We start from the raw sequence: 24,425 nt of genomic DNA, 5'->3' as shown, positions 1-24,425 counted from the left end.
TAGCAGGTCTTTCAGGGCATTCGACAGACCCAACCTAAACTGGCACCTTAAGGCAGGGTCATTCCACCGAGAAGCTACGCACCACTTCCTAAAGTCAGAGCAATACTCCTCAACAGGTCTCTTACCCTGACGTAAGGTCACCAGCTGACTCTCGGCAAAGGCAGTTCTGTCAGTCTCGTCATAAATAAGTCCGAGGGCAGAAAAGAAACAATCAACGGAGGAAAGTTCAGGGGCGCCAGGAGCCAAGGAGAAGGCCCACTCTTGGGGCCCTTCCTGGAGCCGGGACATAATTATACCCACCCGCTGGCTCTCAGAACCTGAGGAGTGAGGCTTTAAGCGAAAGTAAAGCCTACAACTCTCCCGAAAGGAGAGAAAAGCCCTCCGGTCACCTGAGAACCGGTCGGGCAACTTGAGGTGGGGTTCAAGGGGTGCGGTGAGGGGAACTACCAAGGTAGCATCAGGCTGGTTGACCCTCTGAGCCAGGGCCTGGACCTGTAGGGAGAGACCCTGCATTTGCTGAGCCAGGGTTTCACGGGGTTCCATAATGGTGTCAGGGACCAGGGTAGACTAGGTATAAGGCTTGTGAATTTGTAATGGTGGGGGGGGTAGGGAAACGGACAAGTGAGCCCTAATCTACCCGCCACTCTGTCCCTGCCTACTTGCAACGACCCGCCCTAGGCGACGGGGTACAACTGGGCGGCGGTCCCTGCGCTCAGTAAGTGCATGACAAACACGACAAACAAACAAGGGAATACAAGCAAAGGAAATGGGCAGTTGCTCGCGGAAACACCGTGAGCAACAGAGTAGTGAACGAGCCGAGTCAAGCCAGGAGAGTGCGAGGTACAAAGCGAAAAGCAGAAGAGTAGTCGGTAAGCCGGGGTCTGTATGGAGCAGGATCAAAAAGTAGCAGGAGCTGTAGCTGGGCCAGGAAACCTCAAGGAAAGAATTCACAAGCACAGATGGACAGGAAGAGCAGGCTTAAATAGACCGAGGGCGGGAGCTAGCTGAGTCTGGCCAGGTTGCGATAGGCTCTCCCACACCTAAGCCTGCCAGCCTGAGTGGAGGAAGCTGGTGTCTGTCTCAGGGATGTACACTCAGGTGTTGACTGATTAATTCTGGGAGTTAACCCCGAAGCAGTGCCTGGCAGATCCTTTACACTACAACTCTCCCAAAAGGAGAAAAAATTCTTCCGGTCCCCTGAAAACCGGTCAGGCAACTTGAGGTGGGGTTCAAGAGGTGAGGTGGGGGGCACTACCAGGGTAGCATCATGCAGGTTGCCCCTCTGAGTCAGGGCTTGGACCTGTAGGGAGAAGCCCTGCATTTGCTGAGCCAGGGTCTCAAGGGCGTCCATAGTTGTGTCAGGGACCAGGGTAGAAAAGGTATATGGGCCTGTGATTATGTAATGGCGGGGTAGGGAGACAGACAGGTGAGCCCTAATCTACCCGCCACTCAGTCCCTGCCTACTTGCAACGGCCCGTCCTAGGCGACGGCGTACAACTGGGCGACAGTCCCTACTCTCACTATGTCCACGACAGACAGACAGACAAAGGTACAAAGAAGCTAAGGGAAAGGGGCAGGTGCCCACGGCAACACCGTGAGCTACAAGAGAAGTGAACGAGCCGAGTCAAACCAGGAGTGTACGAGGTACCAAACGCAGAGCAAGAGAGTAGTCAGTAAAGCCAGGGTCAATATGAAGCAGAGGACAAATAGTACAAGCAGCAGCAGCAGAGCCAGGAAACAAGCAGAATCACAGGCAAAGGAGAAGCAGGAAATGAAGGTATAAATAGACAGAGGGCGGGAGCTAGCTCCGTCTGGCCAGGCTGTGATAGGTTTCCCACTCCTCAGCCTCCCAGCCTGAGTGGTAGACGAAGGAGTCACTCTATCAGACTTAGGAGCAGGTGCAGACTGACTAACCACGGGCGTCGACACAGAAGCTGTGTCTGGCAGATCCTTTACACTGACATTCCTGCATCCCTGTTCTCTTCGGTCTCTCCACTCCTTTTTTGGAAGGATGTGCAATGAGCAGCAGATGTCATGGTGTAATTTTGATTTGATTTTGCCTTTTTAATTTCTAATATTTTTTTAATTAAAGGGAATGCGTCGCAAATAAAAAAAATGTATTTTAGTAAGTTACTTATTTTTATTATATTTTTTTAGTTTTTTTGGTGTCTTTTTTTTTTCTTCCACAAGGAGGGAAGAATTAAAAAGTAAATAATAATTTGACATGTTTTCCCATGTTGGCCACCAGAGGGAGCACATTACAAATGACAGTTGGCAGAAGCTATAGGACACACCAAAAGCAGGGGCGTAAGTAGGGGGGGTAGGCGGGGCATTTGCCCCGGGCGCAACTAGGTGGTAGGGAAGGGGGGTGCCGCAGAGCAGCTCAATGCTGCTGAGTGGCGCCCTGTATGTCGAACACCTGCAGCAGCGATCAGTTTTAGGAAGAGCCAGGAGATCACTGACTCGGGTCCACTCCCGTGCTGCAGCCTCCCAGCATATAGGGGGCGCCACTGAGCTCTGCGTCTACTCTGTGCTCTGCACACACACACGGAGTAAATAACAGCCGAGAAGCAGAGGAGGAAGCTCCGCCCACAGCCCGTCCTGCAAGAAACCTGTTATCCTGTAAGCAAGGATACATGGTGAGTGTCCATGTGTGACTGTGTGTATATGTGTGTGTGTATACAGTATGTTTCTCTGTGTTTGTATGTGTATATGTTACAGAGTGTGTTTGTGTGTTTTTAGTGTGTATACAGTATGTGTCTCTGTGTATACTGTATGTTTCTCTGTGTTTGTATGTGTATATGTTACAGAGTGTGTGTGTATATAGTATGTGTCTCTGTGTATACAGTATGTTTCTGTGTTTGTATGTGTATGTTACAGAGTGTGTGTGTGTGTATATGTGTGTATATACAGTATGTGTCTCTGTGTATACAGTATGTTTCTCTGTGTTTGTATGTAGGGATGCACGGTGCATCGAAACTTCGATACTGTTTCGATACTGTGCATCCCTAAACGGTTCGATACCGCTATTTCCTGTATTTCGATACTGAGCTGCGCAGCCGCACAGCTCAGTATAGTAATACATGAATGTATGGGAGCGCGGCTGCGGCTGTGTAATTCAGCCACAGCCCCGCTCCTGAGTCATGATAAGTTCGCGGGGTCAGGATGATGCGATGCGGCCAGCGCTGCACTAATGAGCGGCGGCACTGAAGACAGAACATATCGGGCGCACTACAAAACACCCCCATGTTCTGTCTTCAGTGCCTGAACTGCCGCTCATTAGTGCAGCGCCAGCCGCATCACCTCATGCTGACCGCGCGCACTTCCTGTCAGGAGCGGGGCAATGGCTGCATTACACAGCCGCAGCCCCGCTCTATAACGGCAGAGATCAGAGAAACCTCTCATCTCCGCCGTTATTCCCCTGAATGCTGCGATCACAGCGGACTGCAGAATTCAGGAGAAAATGAGCAGGGGGGATGCCCCTGGATCGCGTCACAGGGAACGCGATCGAGGGCCATACCATATATGGGCAGACAGCCCAGGGTCTATTGACGGACCCCAGGGCTGTCTTACCATATTTCATGTTGTTAGGACATACCCAAGTATGTCCTAACAACTGCCTGTGTGCTATCTGTCCACAGGCTAATGTACTGGGATATATCTGATATATGTCAGTACATTAAAGTTTAAAAATAAAGTAAAAACAAAGTATTGTTAAATTAAAAAAAAAAAAATACACATTCACCTTTTTTACAATAAACATTAAAATAAGTCTCAATACATAAAATATTCACATATTCGGTATTGGCGCGGCCGTAATAACCCGCGCAACAATTTTTTTGCATCATTTATGATGTGTACGCTGTAAAAAAATGAAATAAACACGGCTTTCATTCACTTATTAATGTGAGGCGCGAGGTGCAATGAATTTAATCTCCATGTTGCTCACATTAATAGTAATTAACCCCATCATGTACCTCACACATTAACCCATTATGACTGAGAAACATGATGGGATTAATTACTATTAATGTGTGGCGTGTTCAAAATTCATCACACGTCGCGCCTCACATCAGAAAACGGAAGAATTTTCTTTTATTATTACTGTTGGCAAAAGTATCGAAATTGGTATCGAAATCGCAATACTAAACGAAGTATCGGTATCGAAGTCCAAATTCTGGTATCGTGACATCCCTATTTGTATGTGTATGTTACAGAGTGTGTGTGTGTGTATGTGTGTGTGTGTATGTGTGTGTGTGTGTGTGTGCAGTGTGTGTGTGCAGTGTGTATACAGTATGTGTCTGTGTGTATACAGTATGTGTCTCTGTGTATACAGTATGTTTTCCTGTTTGTATGCGTATATGTTACAGTGTGTGTGAGAATATATATGTCTCTGAATGTGTTTGTCTCTTTATAAAAGTATGTGTTCAATATTAAAGTAGAACAGATAAAATGCAGTTATCTGTGCTGCCTCTATATACCCTGCTGCCCCTATATAGCCTTCTGTCCCCTATATATCCTACTGCCCCTTATATAACATGCTACCCTTTATATACCCTGCTTATACTTATACACGCTGCTGCCCCTATATACGCTGCTAACCCTTATATAACCTGCTGAACCCTATATACCCTGCTGCCTCTTATATACTCTGCTGTCCTTATATATATGCCTCTGTGTGTGTGTTTACATGTGTCTGTGGGTATAGTTATCATCTACTACATTATTTGTACTCAGAGTTATCACTGTTATCAGCGGTGTTACATAGGAGTTCAGGTAACACTACTACATTATCTGTATTCAGAGGGTAATCACTGTGTTATCTGTGGTGTTACATAGGACTCCAGGTAACATCTACTACATTATCTGTACTCCGAGAGTTATCACTGTGTTATCTGTGGTGTTACATAGGACTTGTAATGACGGGGTAGGGAGACAGACAGGTGAGCCCTAATCTACCCGCCACTCAGTCCCTGCCTACTTGCACGGCCCGTCCTAGGCAACTGGGCGACGGTCCCTACGCTCAATAAGTGCACGACAGACCAACAGATAAGGGTACACAGAAGCTAAGGGAAATGGGGCAGTTGCCCATGGCAACACCGTGAGCAACAAGAGTAGTGAACGAGCCGAGTCAAACCAGGAGTGTACGAGGTACCAAACTCAGAGCAGGAGAGTAGTCAGTAAAGCCAGGGTCAATTTGAAGTAGAGGACAATGGAACAAGCAGGAGCAGCAGAGCCAGGAAACAGTAAAGAATCACAGGCAAAGGAGGAGCAGGAAATGAAGGTATAAATAGACAGAGCTCCGTCTGGCTAGGCTGTGATAGGCTCTCCCACTCCTCAGCCTACTAGCCTGAGTGGTAGCAGATCGAGTCACTCTAGCAGACCTAGGAAAAGATGCAGACTGATTAACCACGGGCGTCGACACAGAAGCTGTCTCAGGCAAATCCTTCACAAATAGTGTGTCCTTTTAGCCTCTGTCTGGCTGGTATCTGTCGGTATACCTTTTTTTGAAGGATGGAATAACGTAGTAGATTACGCCAATCCATCCTGAAGGATCCCACAAAAAACAACTTATAACACACGTTATACTTTTTTTTTTAAACATGAGAGCCTATGGGTGATGGATGCCACTGTATGGCATCTATCACAGGTATACGTTAAACGTATACCTCTGGGGACTCCCAACATCATTGTCCATATAAGGACAATGATGTCAGGGGCTTCTCCAGAGCTGGAATCCACGGGAAGTGTGCTAACAGAAACTCTGCTCTAGGACTCTGGCCCTGGTAAAGCTCCTGGCGTCACTGTCCATATACAGTATGGACAGTGATGTCAAGGGCTTCCCCAGAGCCAGAGTCCCAGAGCAGAGCCTATACTAGCACTCTGACCAGGATTCCAGCTCTGCTCCAGACATCACTATCTATATATGGACAGTGATGCCAGGAGCAGTGCTGTGAAAGGGGCCTCCGAGTGCGGAGGCTTGGGAGCGCGCACGTCAACGTAGTGCCTTCCTCTCAGCAACCGTTCTTCATAGGATCCTTAGCCAGCAACATCAGACACCAACCGTCAACTAGCTGGGACTGCCAAACTAAGAGCGATGGAGGAGCAGGAAGAGAGGGAAGAAGACTACGGAATAGCAGGCTAACGCTTGCAGTAAGATAAATGTTATATATTGAAACGTTTTTTTTATTGTGTTAAAAGGAACACATTTAAAAATATTTTATATCTTTACAGGTATAATTTAAACTCAAAGAGGTATTCCAGTCAGACTTTGTGCAAGCAACCCAGTAAGCAACTTCTGAGGTCCACAGAGCAATCCTAAAATCATCCTAACTCTAGAGGACCCTACTTATAGTGGACTGCCGCCCTGATAAGAATGATCCTACTACTAGGAACCTCCTAAAAACCTTGAGCAATCCCAGTTAGAAGGTACAAAATATCAGGATGACCACTGGGCAGCCGCTGTCTGGGAGTACGAGTAGAACGGTACCTGAAAAGTAAAAGGTAAACCAGAAAGCACGCAATACATCCAGCAGTACAAGATCCACTCCACATTAAATAAAAAAAAAACCCGGTTTTAAACCAAGAAAATAAACTGACCAGCAGAGATAATTCCATGACTGAAGTATAAAGATAAACATAGTGATATGTAATTGCTGGGTGTATGGACACAAAACAAAACAAATAAATGCAGACCAAGCCAAAACTGCACACAAAACAAACAATACGGATAGTCACAGTCAAATTAGACAGAGAAGTCTAAGGTATATGGGTGAGTGGTCTAAATGAATCAGTAAGCCAATCCGGAAGTTACGACAGAACTGGAGATGTTCTCTGGTTACAAATAAATAATCTAGTCTCTGGTATGACCCATGCGCTGTGGAATAGAAAAAGTAATCTGCCCTATGGGATTCAGAGGTTCAAATCCCCCCAAAAATTGTAACCCCCTTTTTAAAACTTTCTATAATAGATAAAATATCCAGCAGCCAGGCAACCTGGTCAGCGTTGGGTAAATATAACTTAACCAATGTGTAAGGCCCCATGCACACGACCGTGTTTTTGCGTCCGCAATTCCCCCGCAAATCCACGGGAGAATTGCGGACCCATTCATTTCTATGGGCCCATACTATCCGTGTTTTCACGGGTCTCCGCATGTCCGCAAATCCGTGCCGCAGAAACTCAGGACATGTCTTATTACGGGCCGCAAATTCGATGCGGACATGCCAATAGAAGTCAATGGGCCCATGGAAATTGCGGATACACCTCCGTGTGTCATCCGCAGTTTGCGGATTTGGGGAAATGTTGCTAGGCGACGACTGGGAATGAGTTCTGTCGTCATCCTGTTTTACCTAGGCTTTTTTTTTTTCATCCGCATTTTGCGGATTACATACGGATGAACTGCGGATTACATACGGATGAACTGCGGAGGACATTTCATGGAACACGGTCCTGGAATTTGCAGACCAGAAAAACACTACGGTCGTGTGCATGAGGCCTAAGGGTATGTGCACACACACTATTTACGTCCGTAACTGACGGACGTATTTCGGCCGCAAGTCCCGGACCGAACACAGTGCAGGGAGCCGGGCTCCTAGCATCATACTTATATACGATGCTAGGAGTCCCTGCCTCTCTGCAGGACAACTGTCCCGTACTGTAATCATGTTTTCAGTACGGGACAGTAGTTCCACGGAGAGGCAGGGACTCCTAGCATCGTACATATGTATGATGCTAGGAGCCCGGCTCCCTGCACTGAGTTCGGTCCACTACTTGCGGCCGAAATACGTCCGTCAATTACGGACGTAATTAGTGTGTGTGCACATACCCTAAGTCTGGGAAGAAATATTTGCCATCAGGAGAAGGTATCAACCCTCGTGGGTTCTGTACATGAGACAAGTAGGTACTAGGGACATTCATTTGAAAGCCGATGCTCAACCCTATTGCCGCAGAGCTACCGGGGCCGCAATAATACTAATTGGAGAAATAGATGTAGGAGAGATTCAGGTATTGGTTAAATTTGAAATTAATTTCTTGTAAGAATATTATGGAGTATCTGTCTTTTTTTCAATAAGGATAAAATATGTCTTCGTTTGGAGGGAGAATTAATCCCTTCCCGCTTTTGCCACTTTTCACCTTTCTGACAGAGCCTCATTTTTCAAATCTGACATGTTTCACTTTATGTAGTAATAACTCCGGAATGCTTTTACCTATCCAAGTGATTCTGAGATTGTTTTCTCGTGACACATTGGACTTTACGTTAATGGTAAAATTTGGTCGATACATTCAGTATTTAATCGTGAAAAACACCAAAATCTAGCGAAAAATTGCAAAAATGTGATATATCTGCTTGTAAGACAGGCAGTTATACCACACAAAATTGTTGATAATTAACATCCCCCATATGTCTACTTTAGATTTTTGAACATCCTTTTATTTTTCAGGGACATTACAAGGCTTAGTACTTTAGCAGCAATTTCTCAAATTTTCAAGAAAATTTCAAAAGGCTATTTTTACAAGTACCAGTTCAGTTGTGAAGTGGCTTTGAGGGGCCTATACAATACGCACCCCCATAAGTCACCCCATTTTAAAAACTGCACCCCTCAAAGTATTCCAAACAGCATTTAGAAAGTTTGTTAACCCTATAGACGTTTCACAAGAATTAAAGCAAAGTAATTACAAATTTCTTTTTTTTTTTTTTTTGCAAAAATTCATTTTTAATCCATTTTCCGCAACTCAATATTTATTGTTCAGGTTCTGCTATTTTAGGAAATATCCCACATGTGGCTGTAGTGTGCTAATGGACTGAAGCACTGGCCTCCGAAGCAAAGGAACAATTTTTGAGGAATTTTGGGGCCTCCTTTTTATTAGAATATATTTTAGGCACCATTTCAGGTTTGAAGGGCTCTTGCGGTGCCAAAACAGTGGAAATCCCCCAAAAGTGACCCCATTTGGGAAACTACACCCCTCAAGGAAATTATCTAGGTGTATAGTGAGCATTTTGACCACACAGGTTTTTTTTCTCCCGAGTAAAACAATACCCCACATGTGGTCATAAACGGGTGTTTGAACACACAGCTGGGCTTAGAAGGGAAAGAGCGCCATTTCGCTTTTGGAGCTCAAATTTACCATGAATGGTTTGCGGAGGCCATGACGCATTTGCAAAGCCCCTGAGGGGACAAAACAGTGGAAGCCCATTTTGGAAACTACACCCGTTGAGGAAATTATCTAGGGGTATAGTGAGCATTTTTACCCCACAGTTGTTTTGCAGAAATTATTGGAAATAGGCCGTGAAAATGAAAATCTAAATTTTTTCAAAGAAAATGTAGGTTTAGCTAATTTTTTCTCATTTCCACAAGGACTAAAGGAAAAAAAGCACCACGACATTTGTAAAGCAATTTATCTCGAGTAAAAAACAATACCCCACAAGTGGTGATAAACGGCTGTTTGGATACACAGCAGGGCTTAGAAGGGAAAGAGTCCATTTGGCTTTTGGAGCTCAAATTTACCATGAATGGTTTGCGGAGGCCATGACACATTTGCAAAGCCCCTGAGGTGATAAAACAGTGGAAGCCCCCTACAAGTGGTCATAAACGGCTGTTTGGATACACAGCAGGGCTTAGAAGGGAAAGAGCACCATTTGGAGCTAAAATTTAACAGGAATGGTTTGCGGAGGCCATGTCACCTGTGCAAAGAACCTGAGGGGCCAAAATAGAGGAAATCTCCCAAAAGTGACCCCATTTTGGAAACTACACCCCTTGATAAAATTATCTAGGGGTATTGTGAGCATTTTGACCCCACAGTTTTTTTTGCATAAATTATTGGAAGTAGGCCGTGAAAATAAAAATCTACATTTTTTTCAAATAAAATGTAGGTTTAGCTATTTTTTTCACATTTCCACAAGGACTAAAGGAGAAAAAGCACCACAACATTTGTAAAGCAACTTCTCCCGAGCAAAAAAATACCCCATATATGGTCATAAACGGTAATTTGGACACATGACAGGGCTCAAAAGCGCCATTTGATTTTTGGAGCTAGGATTTAGCTGGATGTGTGTGGACGCAATGTTGCTTTTGGTATAATAAAGGGGTAAATGAAGGATGAAATTACTAATTTATGGATGTGTGGTACGCTTTGAAGCAATCCATGATACACAGGCCTGGTTTTTCGGGGCAGGTTTCAGTGGTAAATAGTGTCTTTTCTAATTCCCCATTTGGAACGGACTCTGCACCTTTTTTGTGTTCTTCCCTTCTTTGCAGATTGGGGCACTTCATTGGGGAAATGTTGCCCTGGTACCATACGTGGACTATCGCTACCACCAGATGTGCTAGGGCCCTCCCCTGCCTGGTTCCCAAATAGAAGTGCCTTGATCACCACCTCTTGAAAGTTAAAGAATGTGCCTGTCCGGCCTGCACATCAGGATAGCACGTAAGCTTTATACAATGCCATCTGTAAAATGTGCACGGCCAGCTTTTTGTACCACACCTTTGTTTTCCGCAGGGCACTATAAGGCTTCAGTACTTGATCAGGGAGATCAACCCCGCCCATGTACTTATTGTAGCCCAGGATGCAATTTGGCTTGTGGATGACTGTGGTGGTACTTCGTACAGGGACAGGGGTGCTGCTGCTGCCGTCAATTGTGGTCAATATAAGGACATCCCTCTTGTCCTTATATTTGACGAACAACATGTTCTCGCTGCATAGCTCCCTGCTCTCACCCCTTCTGAGGCTTTGGCTAAGCAGTGTTTTAGGAAAGCTGCAGTACTTCTAGCAGAAAGGCACCTAAATAGTGGGAGGCTGGTATAGAAGTTATCCACGTAAAGGTGATCACAATTGTCCAGCAATGGGTGTATTAAATCCCACACTATTTTCCCACTAACTCCCAGGACGGGGGGGGGGGGTTGGGCATTCTTGGGGTTCAATAATAGAATCCTTCCCTTCGTAAACCCTAAACCTGTGTGTATACCCAGATGTACTCTCACACAGTTTGTACAATTTAATTCCATACCTTGCCCTCTTACTGGGCAGGTATTGGCGGAATTTAAGCCTCCCCTTAAAATGAACAAGGGACTCGTTTATGGAAATATATTTATCGGGGGTGTACACTTGTGAAAATTTGGTGCTGAAAATGATCAATGACTGGCCTGATTTTAAAGACGGTCAAATGTGGGGTCGTCCTGGGCGGGCACGATGCATTATCATTATAATGCAGGAATTTTAAAATCGCTTCGAAGCGTGTCCGGGTCATGGCCATGTGGTAAATTGTACAAAATATCTGTACTCCAGTATTGCCTAATCTCTGGCTTCCTCACTAGTCCCATATGCAGCACAACGCCCCAAAATGTCATCAACTCCACTACATCTACAGGGGTCCACCTAACAAATGATGTAGTAAGGTTTTGTTAAAAATTGTTGGGCGTACAGATTCTTCTGGGCTACCATTAAATTAACAAACTCCTCAGAGAAAAGGACCTTGAAAAAGTCAATTTCTGTGAGGCCTGCAGTGACAAACTGAATTCCTGTGCTGCCTATGAAATCTGGAATTTGATGCTCTTAAATTTTGGGGGGTGGAATCCACAGGGGATCAATCATTGGGGTTGCCTCAGTTGCTCTCCTGGGTCGCCTTTGAGGGGGTTCCTCATCACTGGAGGAGGAAGAAGAGGAGGAAACAAAAAGGAGTGGGACATATTCCTTGTCTCCCTCAATGGCCGTATCAGTGTCAGAGGCAATGATGGTGCATGCCTCCTAGACTGAATACATCCTTCTGGACGATTGAGACATTTTGATTTATTACAGGGGGTGTGTGGTGTTTTAACACGTGTAATAAAAAAAAAAGAATAGGCGGATATAAAAAGTAAGTCCAAATAAGAATAAAATTAATCTAGAACAGTAAAAAAATGTGACTAAAACAGTATATCTACGTTTTAGTAACTGTCGCAATCTATTTGTGCTACAATAAAACTAGGCTCTAAAAATTTACCATATGAACGGCAGTCAAAAAAACCCTGAACGTCCGTCAGTAACTGACGCTATCTATTACTAAAAAAACTGTAGTCTAACTAATGTGCTACAGTAAAACTAGGCTCTAAAAATCACTAAGGCGGGATTCACACGACAGGGATTCCCGGCCGGGTGCCGGCCGTTCATAAATCGGCCGCCACCCGGCTGCATTAGGAATAATAGACCCCTAATGGGGCTATTCACACGACCGATTTTTTGACGGCCGGGAAAACCGCCCGTCAAAAAATAGGACATGCTCTATTTTCAGCCGGGTGCCCGGCCGCCCGGCTCCCATAGAAGTCTATGGGGCCGGGTAATACACGGCCATCACCGGAATGTGTCCGGAGTGATGGCCGGGTCTACCGTCGCTCGCGCACTCTCTCTCCTCCTCCTCACAGTGCAGAGTGCATGTGAGGAGGAGGATCTTTTATTGCTCGCTGTAGGAGTCGGAATCCCCAATCCCCGGCCGGGGATTGGGGATTCCGCTACAGGAGAAGTGCGTGACTACACTGTCCATATATGGACACAGCGAAGTCACTCACTTCTGCAGCGGAATCCCCGACTCTATGGCCGGGGATTCCGCTACAGGAGAAGTGAGTGACTACACTGTCCATATATGGACACAGCAAAGTCACTCACTTCTGCAGCGGAATCCCCGACTCTATGGCCGGGGATGCCGCTACAGGAGAAGTGAGTGACTACACTGTCCATATATGGACACAGCGAAGTCACTCACTTCTGCAGCGGAATCCCCGACTCTATGGCCGGGGATTCCACTACAGGAGAAGTGAGTGACTACACTGTCCATATATGGACACAGCGAAGTCACGCACTTCTGCAGCGGAATCCCCGACTCTATGGCCGGGGATGCCGCTACAGGAGAAGTGAGTGACTACACTGTCCATATATGGACACAGCGAAGTCACTCACTTCTGCAGCGGAATCCCCGACTCTATGGCCGGGGATTCCACTACAGGAGAAGTGAGTGACTACACTGTCCATATATGGACACAGCGAAGTCACGCACTTCTGCAGCGGAATCCCCGACTCTATGGCCGGGGATGCCGCTACAGGAGAAGTGAGTGACTACACTGTCCATATATGGACACAGCGAAGTCTCTCACTTCTGCAGCGGAATCCCCGACTCTATGGCCGGGGATTCCACTACAGGAGAAGTGAGTGACTACACTGTCCATATATGGACACAGCGTAGTGACTCACTTCTGCAGCGAAATCCCCGACTCTATGGCCGGGGATTCCGCTACAGGAGAAGTGAGTGACTACACTGTCCATATATGGACACAGTGACGTCACTCACTTCTGAAGCGGAATTCCCGACCTGTGGCAGGGAATTCCTCTTCAGGAGAAGTCAGTGACTACACTGTCCATATATGGACATTGAAGTCAGTGACTTCTCCTGGAAGGGGGGGGGGATGGGTGGAACCTACAGGGGACTGTGTGGCATCACCTACAGGGGGCAGGGTGGCATCACCTACAGGGGGCAGGGTGGCATCACCTACAGGGGGCAGTGTGGGTGGCATCACCTACAGGGGGCAGGGTGGGTGGCATCACCTACAGGGGGCAGGGTGGGTGGCATCACCTACAGGGGGCAGGGTGGCATCACCTACAGGGGGCAGGGTGGGTGGCATCACCTACAGGGGGCAGGGTGGGTGGCATCACCTACAGGGGGCAGGGTGGCATCACCCACAGGGGGCAGGGTGGGTGGCATCACCTACAGGGGGCAGGGTGGGTGGCATCACCTACAGGGGGCAGGGTGGCATCACCTACAGGGGGCAGTGTGGGTGGCATCGCCTACAGGGGGCAGGGTGGGTGGCATCGCCTACAGGGGGCAGGGTGGGTGGCATCACCTACAGGGGGCAGGGTGGGTGGCATCACCTACAGGGGCAGGGTGGCATCACCTACAGGGGGCAGTGTGGGTGGCATCGCCTACAGGGGGCAGGGTGGGTGGCATCGCCTACAGGGGGCAGGGTGGGTGGCATCGCCTACAGGGGGCAGGGTGGCATCGCCTACAGGGGGGTGTGTGGCATCGCCTACAGGGGGCTGTGTGGCATCGCCTACAGGTGGCTGTGTGGCATCGCCTACAGGTGGCTGTGTGGCATCGCCTACAGGGGGCTTGGTGGCATCACCTACAGGGGGCTTGGTGGCATCACCTACAGGGGACTTGGTGGCATTACCTACAGGGGACTTGATGGCATTACCTACAGGGGGCTGGGTGGCATTACCTGCAGGGGACAGGGTGGCATTGCCTGCAGGGGACAGGGTGGCATCGCCTGCAGGGGACAGGGTGGCATCGCCTGCATGGGGCTGTGTGGCATCACCTACAGGGGGCTGGGTGGCATTACCTACCAGGGGGGCTGTGGCATTATCTACAAAGGGCTGTGTGTGGCAACAAATTTTAATGAAATTCATCCGATTTTAAAACGGACAGGGAAAAAAACGGATGCAAATCGGGTCCAAATCGGCCGGTAAAAACGGCAACTCGGCCCGGAACGGAATCGGAACGGATGCAAAACGGATGCAAACCGGCCGGGAAAATCGGCCAAAAACGGCCGATTTTCCCGGCCGACACTCGGACCCTGTCGTGTGAATGAGGCCTAACTGACGATGTCTATTACTAAAAAAAAACTGATGTCTAACAGTGAAATACAGTAAATTTATACTAAAACTGCAGAAAGAAATTGCTAGATATATCTATCTATATCTAAAACGAAATTAACGTTTCTAACGCTAGCGTATGCCACCCTAACTCCCTACCTACTAGGTACACCTAACTACTATTATATTTTTACTTTTTTATTGTGTTAGAAAAAAAGAAACCTGCGCCAGAAAAGATGCTGATCAGTGATGTGCGTCACTGATCAGCACTCAGCGCAGGACGCACACTACGGAAAAGTGGGGGTGAAAAAATATAAAAAGACCAAAAAAAAACCTGCATCAACCAGTTACCACAGATGCTGATTACTATTGAGAAGTCTGTGGCCGCACGGTGCACATAGGAAGATGGTGCAAATTTAGAATTGAAAAAAATAAAAAATTGGGCCAAAAATTTTGCACAAGTGCCGATCAGTGATGGTGGTCACTGATCAGCGCTCAGCGGCCGCATTACACACACAGGTGATTGGTGTGGGTAAAAAAAGGCAAGAAAAAAGAAAGTACCAAAAAAGAACCTGTGGGAAAAAAAAACCCACAGATGATGATCAGTGATGGCGGTCACTAACCAGCACTTCGTAGCCACAGGACTCGGATAGGGAGGGGGTGGGAAAGGGGGGGGGTGAATTGGGACAGGGAGAGGGTGGGATGGGACAGGGACAAAGACAGGGAAAGGGCCAAAAAAATCTGTCTGATCACAAAAAAGACTAAAAGAATCTTATTTTTTACACAGTAGTGCGATATGCACTACAAATCGCAGCAAAGCGATGTGTGTGTGTGTGTGTGTGCGTGGGGGGGGGGTGGTTGCCGAAACAGCATCCTGGGCGAGTAGTAGAGATAGCCTTCTGTCAGGGACCGCAGCCATCTTTACTTTGTCATGGTGCAATTAGCACCGGTGACCGCTTCCCGCTGCGCAGTACCTATACGGCGCTTTGCGGGAAGCAACTCCCGACAGCGCCATTTATATACGGCGCATGTCGGGAAGGGCTTAAAGCCTCTCACATTGCAGGAAATCAACAATAGGTCAGTCATGAGGTATTATAGAGAGAGGGAGTGTGTAGCTTATATAAAGTGTAACACAATAAGCAGAAGTCAGGCAAATAGCTCTGTGACGGATAAGAACCAGCCCACAATGATAAATCCATGCACAAATCTCAAATACCAGTAGGACTTTCTAAGTAGCAATATAACAAACATAAAACAGTTTAAACCAGAAGGGGTAGGGGAGGGTAAACTAGTTTTCACTAGAACTCGCTAATAGGGTGTGAACCCATGCAATAAAGATTTGTGGCTAAGGTAGGGTTTCTTAGGAAATCATGCAAGACGCATGACATGGTTGAATAACTCTATGTGAACTGTAGGGTGGGAATTACTTTAAAGGACGAATGGGAGTGTAGAGAAAAGATTAAATATTTACGTAATGAAGTCTAAGGGTATGTTCACACGGAGCTTTTTGCAGGCAGAAATTTCTGCCTAGCAAAATCAGCTACGGTTTTTTTTAAGTGGTTTTGCACCACAGGCTTTTTTTTATGCATTTTTTACCTATTTCTTCAACAGGCAAAGGGAAAAACGCGTCAAAAAATGCGTCGGCCGTTCGCTGCGTTTTTTCCATCTCCCTTTGATTTCAATGGGGTTTTTGAGGCGGAAAACACCTCAAGATAGGGCATGTTGCTTCTTCGCGGGAAATTACCTCCACCTCCCATTGAAAACAATAGGAGACAATTTCGGTCGGTTTTTGCCGCGGCAAAAAACTCTGTGTGAACAGGGCCTAACAGTCCAGTGGAAGGGGCTTGAAAAGTCCCAATGTTCAGGGAGGAAAGTATATTTTCACTTGGGTCAATCCCAAGATCAACAAAGCTCCAAACTAATCCTTTTGGTAATGAGGCAGCAGGCCGTCTTCTCGGGTCTTTGACAGTGCGGGGTGTTAATTTGTAGTAGAAACTAAGGTTAGAGTGACTCATAATCCGAAGAATAGGGCTGGGCGAGTATGACCTGAATCAAAATCACAATCAATTGAACATGTAACCTCAATTACAATGAATGAACTAATATTTTGGCCACACCCCTTTTTGCATGCTACATCATTCAATTAATATTTATCCCTGGAGCCTGCTGTATACTACTGTATATAATATGCCCCCACACAGTATATTGCCTCCATAGTGCACCCCACACAGTATAATGCCCCCATAGCTGCCCCCGCACAGTATAAGGGGGGATTCACACGAGCGTGATTTGGCAGCGTGTAGGCCGCGTGGTTTTCGCGCGGCACGCAATTCCCTATAGAAGTCTATGGGGCAGTACACACAGTCCGTGTATTTTGCGCAGCGTTTGTTCGCTGCGCAAAATACGCGACAGGTTCAATAACTCTGCGTATTTCACGCATCACGTACCCATTGAAGTCAATGGGTGCGTGAAAACCAGGCAGGTCGCACGGAAGCACTTCCGTGCGAACAGCGCACGAGCTGTCAAAAGGATGAATGGAAACAGAAAAGCACCACGTGCTTTTCTGTTTCCAAGCATCCAAACGGAGTGTCTTTGCGAGGAGCGAACCCCGACAATCGAAGCTAACTTCACCGGGTTCGGCCAAACTCGTTTTGGCCGAACCCGGCCAAAAAATTTCCGGTCCGCGACGTCGGGAGACATTCACTGTGCATGGTGCTGAAAGAGTTAAACTGTTTCAGCACCATGGACAGTGACTTGCGATCCCAAAATACATGAACCTGTAAAAAAAAACGAAGTTCTAACTTACCGATTACTCCTGTCTCCTTCCTGCAGTCCGACCTCCCGGGATGACACTTCAGTTCAAGTGACAGCTCCAGCCAATCACAGGCCAAGCACAGGCTGCAGCCAATCACAGGCTGCAGCGGTCACTTGGACTGCCGTGTCATCCAGGGAGGTGGGGCCCGATGTCAAGAGAGGCGCGTCACCAAGGACGCGTCACCAAGGACGCGTCACCAAGGCAACGGCCGGGAAGTTCTCGGTAAGTAGGAACTTTATCTTTTTTTTTTACAGGTTTTTCGCTGTTGTGTTCGGCATTCACTGTCGAGGGTGCTGAAAGATTTAGCTCTTTCAGCACCTTGGACAGTGACGGGCGTCGACAAGCCTCATCTCTATGATGCCGGCTGCGCGAAAATCACGCAGCCGCGCATCAGACACGCATGACACACGCAGCTGTCAAATAATTTTTGCGCTCGCAAAACGCCGCGTTGTTTGCGCGCGCAAAAACGCAACGTTCGTGTGAATCTGCCCTAATACCCCATAACTGCCCCCATAGTTGCCCTCCACACAGTATAATACCCCATATTTGCCCTCCACACATTATAAATTCCCCCATACCTGCCCAATGCTGTATAATGTCCCACAGCTGCACCCACACAATATAATTCCCCATAGCTGCCCCCACACAGTCCCAATAGTGCCTAATAAAATACACACTCACCTAACCCTGTTCCAACCACAATTGGAGGAGATCCCTCTGCTCCTTCAGTCTGTGTGTCTTGGCGCAAGACAGGCACAATGACATAATTGTCTCGCGCCTGTCTGCGATGAGCCGTGAGCGCCCGACGATATTTCGTGAATGGTAGAGCAGGGACCTTACAGCTCCCTGCTCTACCATTGGATTCAACTGTATCTGAGTCCTGAGGATGCAGATACAATTGAAATCGGGGGAAAAAAAACGAAAAAGCCAAAATGCTCAAGATGACGTCGGTTAATTGTGCTGAATTTCTGTTTATTTTCGATTGCCCTACCCAAGAGTATAGGCAAAGTAGATAGGTCACGTGTTTATGTGACTAGCTCGAACAATCTACTGCAGTGGACAGAACCATAAATTCTTAATTTGCAGGAAAATAAGTATGTATTTATTGGGCTCAATCCGTAGTCAGTTAGGCTCTGTAATAATTCTCTCTTGAGGGTGAGGCGTTTGGTATGTTTCTTAGGCCTTTGTTGTTTCGGGGTACCGACTTGTTGCCAAGGGATGACAGGCATAACGTGGGAAGCGAAATTAGATCTTGAACTAACTCCCAGTGTTCAATTGCCAGAGGTGAAATATTAAGGTGCTCAAAGATCTTCTCCAGGTTTGCGGAAACAGACATCTTGTGGCTGTAGATGAAGAATGCCAGACCAAAGGGAAAGGTCCATCTGTAAGCTGTCTTATTATCACAAATTCAGTGAGGAGCCTCAGTAGTCTCCGTTTCAGTAGGCTTCCTGTTAGGCCTGGTTTACACGAGCGTGTGCGTTTTGCGCACGCAAAAAACGTGGCGTTTTGCGTGCGCAAAAGACACTTAACAGCTGCGTGTGTCATCAGTGTATGATGCGCGGCTGCGAGATTTTCTTGCAGACGCCATCATTATGACACTCCGTTTGGATGTTTGTAAACAGAAAAGCACTGGTGTTTTTCTGTTTACATTCAGAGTTTGACAGCTGTTGTGCAAAGTGCTTCCATGCGGCATGCGTGGTTTTCACGCACCCATTGACTTCAATGGGTGCGTGATGTGCGAACAGCGCACAAAGAAAGGACGTCGTGAGTTTTACGCCAGACACTCGCGCTGCGCAAAATTCACGCACTGTCTGCACTGCCCCATAGCCTAATATAGGTGCGTACGACACGTGTGAAAAGCACGCGCGTATATTAAGCTCGTGTAAATGATGCCTTAGTTTGACTCTCAGCGTCACACTGACAATTTATAATACGTTACACTACCTAGGTTGTGTAATGTATTATAGCAGCCATCAGTGCTGCAGGTCAAAGTAAAACAGGTAAAAAGTAAAAAAAAAAAAAATTATAAAAATGTTTTATAAAAGTGTAAAAACAAGTTATAAGTTACAAAACAAAAAATGCTAAAGTCTTTTATCATAGGAAATTTCGCTGGGGTTTTTGGCCATGGCGCTCAATGGCTGCGGGCGAAAAACGCAACAAATGTTCTGCTGGCAGGTCAATATCCTAATGGAATTTTACAGCCTGTGTGAACAGGGCCTAAGAGATCAGTAGTTTCACAAACTGACTCGCGGCAACCTATGGCGGTGCCATATTAAAGCTGGGTTCACACGGCGCGGCCAAAACGCACACTTCTAAGGCGGGGTTCACACTGAGTTTTTTTCAGGAGGAAAATCTGCTTCAAAATTCCCTTTGGAATTTAGAGGCAGATTTTCCTCTGCCTGCACGCCGATTTTTACCCGCAGCTATGGAGCGCCGCGGGCATAAACTATGTCATTGATGTCAATGGGAGGTCAGAGGCGTAAATGGCCGAAGATAGGGCATGTCCCTTCTTTTTCCCGCGAGCCGGTTTTTCCACTCGCAAGAAAAAAAACGCCTCCGCCTCCTATTAAAATCAATGGGAGGCATTTTTGGCCATTTTTTGGCACGTTTTCCGACGCGGTTTCCGAAGCGGCCCGAAGGCCCTGTTCACATGGAGTTTTTTTACACGTTTTTTGACGTTGAAAACGCGCCAAAAAAGGGCCGAAAATTGTGTTCAATGGGAGGCAGACGCGTTTTTTTACCGCTAACGGTAAAAAGAAGCGACATGCCCTATCTTCAGGCGTATACGCCTCTGACCTCCCATTGACATCAATGGGAGGCAGAGAAAGCGTATTTTGCATCGTTTTTGCCCATGGCACTCAATGGGCGCGAGCGAAAAATGCGGTAAACGGCGTGCCTGCCGATCAAAATCTGACTCAAAATTCCAAACTGAGATTTGAGGTAGAATTATCTGCATGCAAAAACTCTGTGTGAACAGGGCCTGAGGGTATGTTCACACGAGGGCGTCCGTAACGGATGAAATTACGGGGATGTTTCAGCCTGAAAACATCCCCGTAATTTCAGCCGTAACGGCATGTGCAGGCGCTTGAACGCCGCGTCCATTACGGCCGTAATTAGCGCTGCTATTCATTGGAGTCAATGAATAACGGCTCCAATTACGCCCAAAGAAGTGACAGGTCACTTCTTTGACGCGGGCGTCTATTTACGCGCCGTCATTTGACAGCGGCGCGTAAATATACGCCTCGTGTGAACAGACAAACGTCTGCCCATTGCTTTCAATGGGCAGATGTTTGTCAGCGCTATTGAGGCGCTATTTTCGGACGTAATTCGGGGCAAAAACGCCCGAATTACGTCCGTAATTAGTGCGTGTGAACATACCCTAAGGATATGTTCACACGATGAGAGGCATTTACGTGTGAAAAGACAGACTGTTAACAGCTGCCTTGTTTCACACGTAAATGCTCCTCCTCGCATTTTGCGAGCCGTCTGAGACGCTCGTAAATCTGAGTTCAATGAAGAACAGCTCAAATTACGTGGCAAAGAAGTGTCCTGCACTTCTTTGCCGAGGCAGTCCATTTACGCGTCGTCGTTTGACAGCTGTCAAACGACGACGCGTAAATTACAGGTCGTCGGCACAGTACGTCGGCAAACCCATTCAAATGTTTGCCGACGTATTGTAGCCGTATTTTCAGGCGTAAAACGAGGCATAATACGCCTCGTTTACGCCTGAAAATAGGTCGTGTGAACCCAGCCTTACAGTTTGTCGTTGAAAGTTCCATGGCTGCGTGCTTGGTTTTATGCACATGTTTGCAATAGGTTTGGCTGAAACCCCTGAACTCAATAATTAGAAGGGGTTTTCACATACTTTTGGCCGTATAGTGTGTGTAATTGTAGCTAAAATGTGTTATAATCGCAGAAGTCAGGAAAAAAACATCTTCCTATAATACAGCACGTCATCATTCCCACATAGAACATGAGACTGCAAAGAAATACTGGAGGCACAACGGCTAAAAACAAGTACAGGACCAGGGACAGAGTGTTCCTTCCGACTTACGCTGAAGTCCCTCGAACTTCCAGCAGTCTTGTCCTGACGACGCTCAACAGGTAGAAGCCCCAATTAAAAAGGAGGATGGTGCCGAGCTCTGAACATGTGAGCCAATCACAGAGCAGAAAGAAGTGTGTCTCAGAACGAGGCCGGGAACGCAAAGCCGGACAACGTGTGGTGCACGCGTGTTGTCATTGAATTTGTTGCCGCTGCTGTGCTGGGGGAGTGAGAGCTGCTGACGTCTACACACGCTTCTAGTCACTTGTTCCAGTAGGTAATTCTTCGGCGTTATTAGCCTCCATTTTATATTAATATTAGGTTGTGTCTATGGGGATGAAGCCTAGTCCCACTGCTGTGTCTCAAACCTGTGAGGCAATGGAACTTACACTGAGCTGTTATATATATATGATCTAGTAATGTATATCAGAAGACTGGCATGCCATGTTACCAATTGGCACAGTAGTGGTATTCATGGCATCAATATGCATGTGGTTATGTAGTGCCGGTGGACGAGATGCCAACTAAAGTGGTGACACTAAAACTTACGTTTTAAATGGCTGAAAATGGGGAAAAAATATTTACCTTAAAAATGTAGTCACTGGGGTTCCATGCTGCTTTTTGTCATCGCAATGATTTGTCGTCCAGTGGCAGGTAACTAGCGGCCAATGGCTAGCCGCCGCAGTGATGTCATTATGGTAGATCTCACCACTGAAGCCAGTATTGGCTTCTGCGTCGCGTGGCGCTGGACGTCAATGTATTGCAATGAAAATCGGGATTGCTGGAGGACGCCAGTGACTGGATATTAAGAGGGAAAAAATAAAATGTTTTATCTTTATTTGAACATGTTTAACCCGTTAGTGACCGCCAATACGCCTTTTAACGGCGGCCACTAACGGGCTTTATTCTGATGCATACGCCTTTTCACGGCGCTACATCAGAATAAAGTAAACAGAGCAGGGAGCCGTCAAATCTCCCTGCTCTCCGCTGCCAGAGGCAGCTGGGAGCGTCCCTGCTCTGCCAGGTGAGATTGATATTCGTATTGATCTCACCCGTTTAACCCTTCAGATGCGGTGCGCAATAGCGAGCACCGCATCTGAGTGGTTTTGGAGAGAGGGAGGGAGCTCCCTCTCCCACCGACACCCGGCGATACGATCGCCGAGTGTCTGTGTCTCTAATGGCAGCCGGGGGTCTAATAAAGGCCCCCAGGTCTGCCTGGAGCAAATGCCTGCTAGATCATGCCGGAGGCATGACCTAGCAGATGCCTGTCCGTGTTAAACGGACAGGCAGTAATACACTGCAATACAAAAGTATTGCAGTGTATTATAAATGCGATCGCAGAATCGCATATTATAGTCCCCTAATGGGACTAGTAAAAAAAGTGAAAAAAAAGTTTAACAAAGTTAATTAAAAAAAAAGAAAAACCCAGCTTTTCCCCTTACAAAATGCTTTACTATTAAAAAAACAAAATTAAAGTAAAAAAGTTACACATATTTGGTATCGCCGCGTCCGTAACGACCCCGACTATAAATGTATTACATTATTTAACCCGCACGGTGAACGCCGAAAAAATGTAATAAAAAACTATGGAAAAATTGCTGTTTTCTGTGAATCCTGACTTTTAAATTTTTTTTATAAAAAGTGATCAAAAAGTCGCATCTACTCCAAAATGGTACCAATAAAAACTACAAGTCTTCCCGCAAGAAAAAAGCCTTCATACAACTGCATCGGCGAAAAAATAAAAACGTTACGGCTCTTCAAATATGGAGACACAAAATAAATAATTTTGAAAAAAAAGCGTTTTTACCTTGTAAAAGTAGTAAAACATACAAAAACTATACAAATTTGGTATCGTAACAACCCGCTGAATAAAGTTATTGTGTTATTTATACCACACGGTAAATGCCGTTGATTTAAGACACGGTTTTTTTCTATTCCCCCCCCCCCCCAAAAAAAAGTTAATAAAAGTTAATCAATAAATAATGTCCCCCAAAATGGTGCTATTAAAAAATACAACTTGTCCCGCAAAAAAAAAAGACCATATACAGCTATGTCGACGCAAAAATAAAAAGGTTATAGCTCTTGGAATGCGACGATGGAAAAACGTAAAAAATGGCTTGGTCATTAAGGTCTAAAATAGGCTGGTCATTAAGGGGTTAAATGTGTTCTCCACCTTTTGAAAAACAATTATACAATACCTTTTTTAAATATGTAATAAAGTATCTTTGAAACGGTAAGTATATTACAAAGCTGTAGATGTCTTCTAAGGGCTTATTCAGACAAACGTATAATACGTCCGTGTACGCGCGTGATTTTCACGCGCCTCACACGGACCTATGTTAGTCAATGGGGACGTTCAGACAGTCCGTGATTTTCACGCAGCGTATGTCCGCTGCGTGAAACTCACAACATGTCCTATATTTGTCAGTTTTCCAAGCATCACGCACCCATTGAAGTCAATGGGTGCATAAAAACCGCGCACGGCACACGGATGCATTTCCGTGTGCCGCGCGTGATGCGTGCTACAGTAGGCAAAACTATAAATGAAAACAGAAAAGCACCACGTGCTTTTCTGTTTACAAACATAAAAACAGTGTCATAATGATGGCGGCTGCGCGAAAATCACCGTTAGTTTTAGCGACGGTGCGATATATTATTCTGTGGCTCAATAAGATTAAAGTGGTACCAAATGTATTCGTTTTTTATTTTTTACTACTTTCACAAAGAAAAAAATATTTGTTAAAAATGTTTGCGTCACCACAATCTGAGAGCCATTTTTTATTTATTTTTTTGTCGATTGAGCGGTATGAGGGCTTGTGTTTTTTGCCGAACAAACTGTAGTTTTTATTGGTACCATTTTTTTTTTATACATACGACTTTTTGATCACATTTTATTAAAAATAATTTTTAGCACTAAGGTGACCGGAAAACAGATTCTGGTGTTTTTAATATTTA

General features: G+C 46.2%; 1 protein-coding gene and 1 long non-coding RNA gene across 5 annotated transcripts in view; one reads left to right on the top strand and one right to left on the bottom strand.

Annotated features, from left to right (window-relative positions):
* Positions 1–21,556, bottom strand: part of LOC142736912 (uncharacterized) — a 73,096-nt gene extending 51,540 nt beyond the window's left edge. Inside the window, exon 1 of the long non-coding RNA XR_012880563.1 lies at positions 21,483–21,556. This is a non-coding gene — a long non-coding RNA (uncharacterized LOC142736912). The remainder of the gene's footprint in view (positions 1–21,482) is intronic.
* A 65-nt stretch (positions 21,557–21,621) lies between these two features.
* The window catches only part of NAF1 (nuclear assembly factor 1 ribonucleoprotein), a 96,119-nt gene continuing 93,315 nt past the window's right edge, over positions 21,622–24,425 (top strand). For 3 of the 4 annotated variants that reach the window (XM_075860280.1, XM_075860279.1, XM_075860282.1), the window contains exon 1: positions 21,622–21,743. The gene's annotated coding sequence lies outside the window, so the exon portion shown is untranslated. Of the gene's footprint in view, positions 21,748–24,425 lie in introns of all 4 variants that reach the window. The other variant, XM_075860281.1, reaches the window with a different exon arrangement.

The sequence above is a fragment of the Rhinoderma darwinii genome, chromosome 1, assembly GCF_050947455.1.
Source record: "Rhinoderma darwinii isolate aRhiDar2 chromosome 1, aRhiDar2.hap1, whole genome shotgun sequence".
Lineage (NCBI taxonomy): Eukaryota > Metazoa > Chordata > Amphibia > Anura > Rhinodermatidae > Rhinoderma > Rhinoderma darwinii.
The sequence above is the reverse complement of the archived record's forward strand: the minus strand, read 5'-3'. Positions and strand labels throughout refer to the sequence as shown.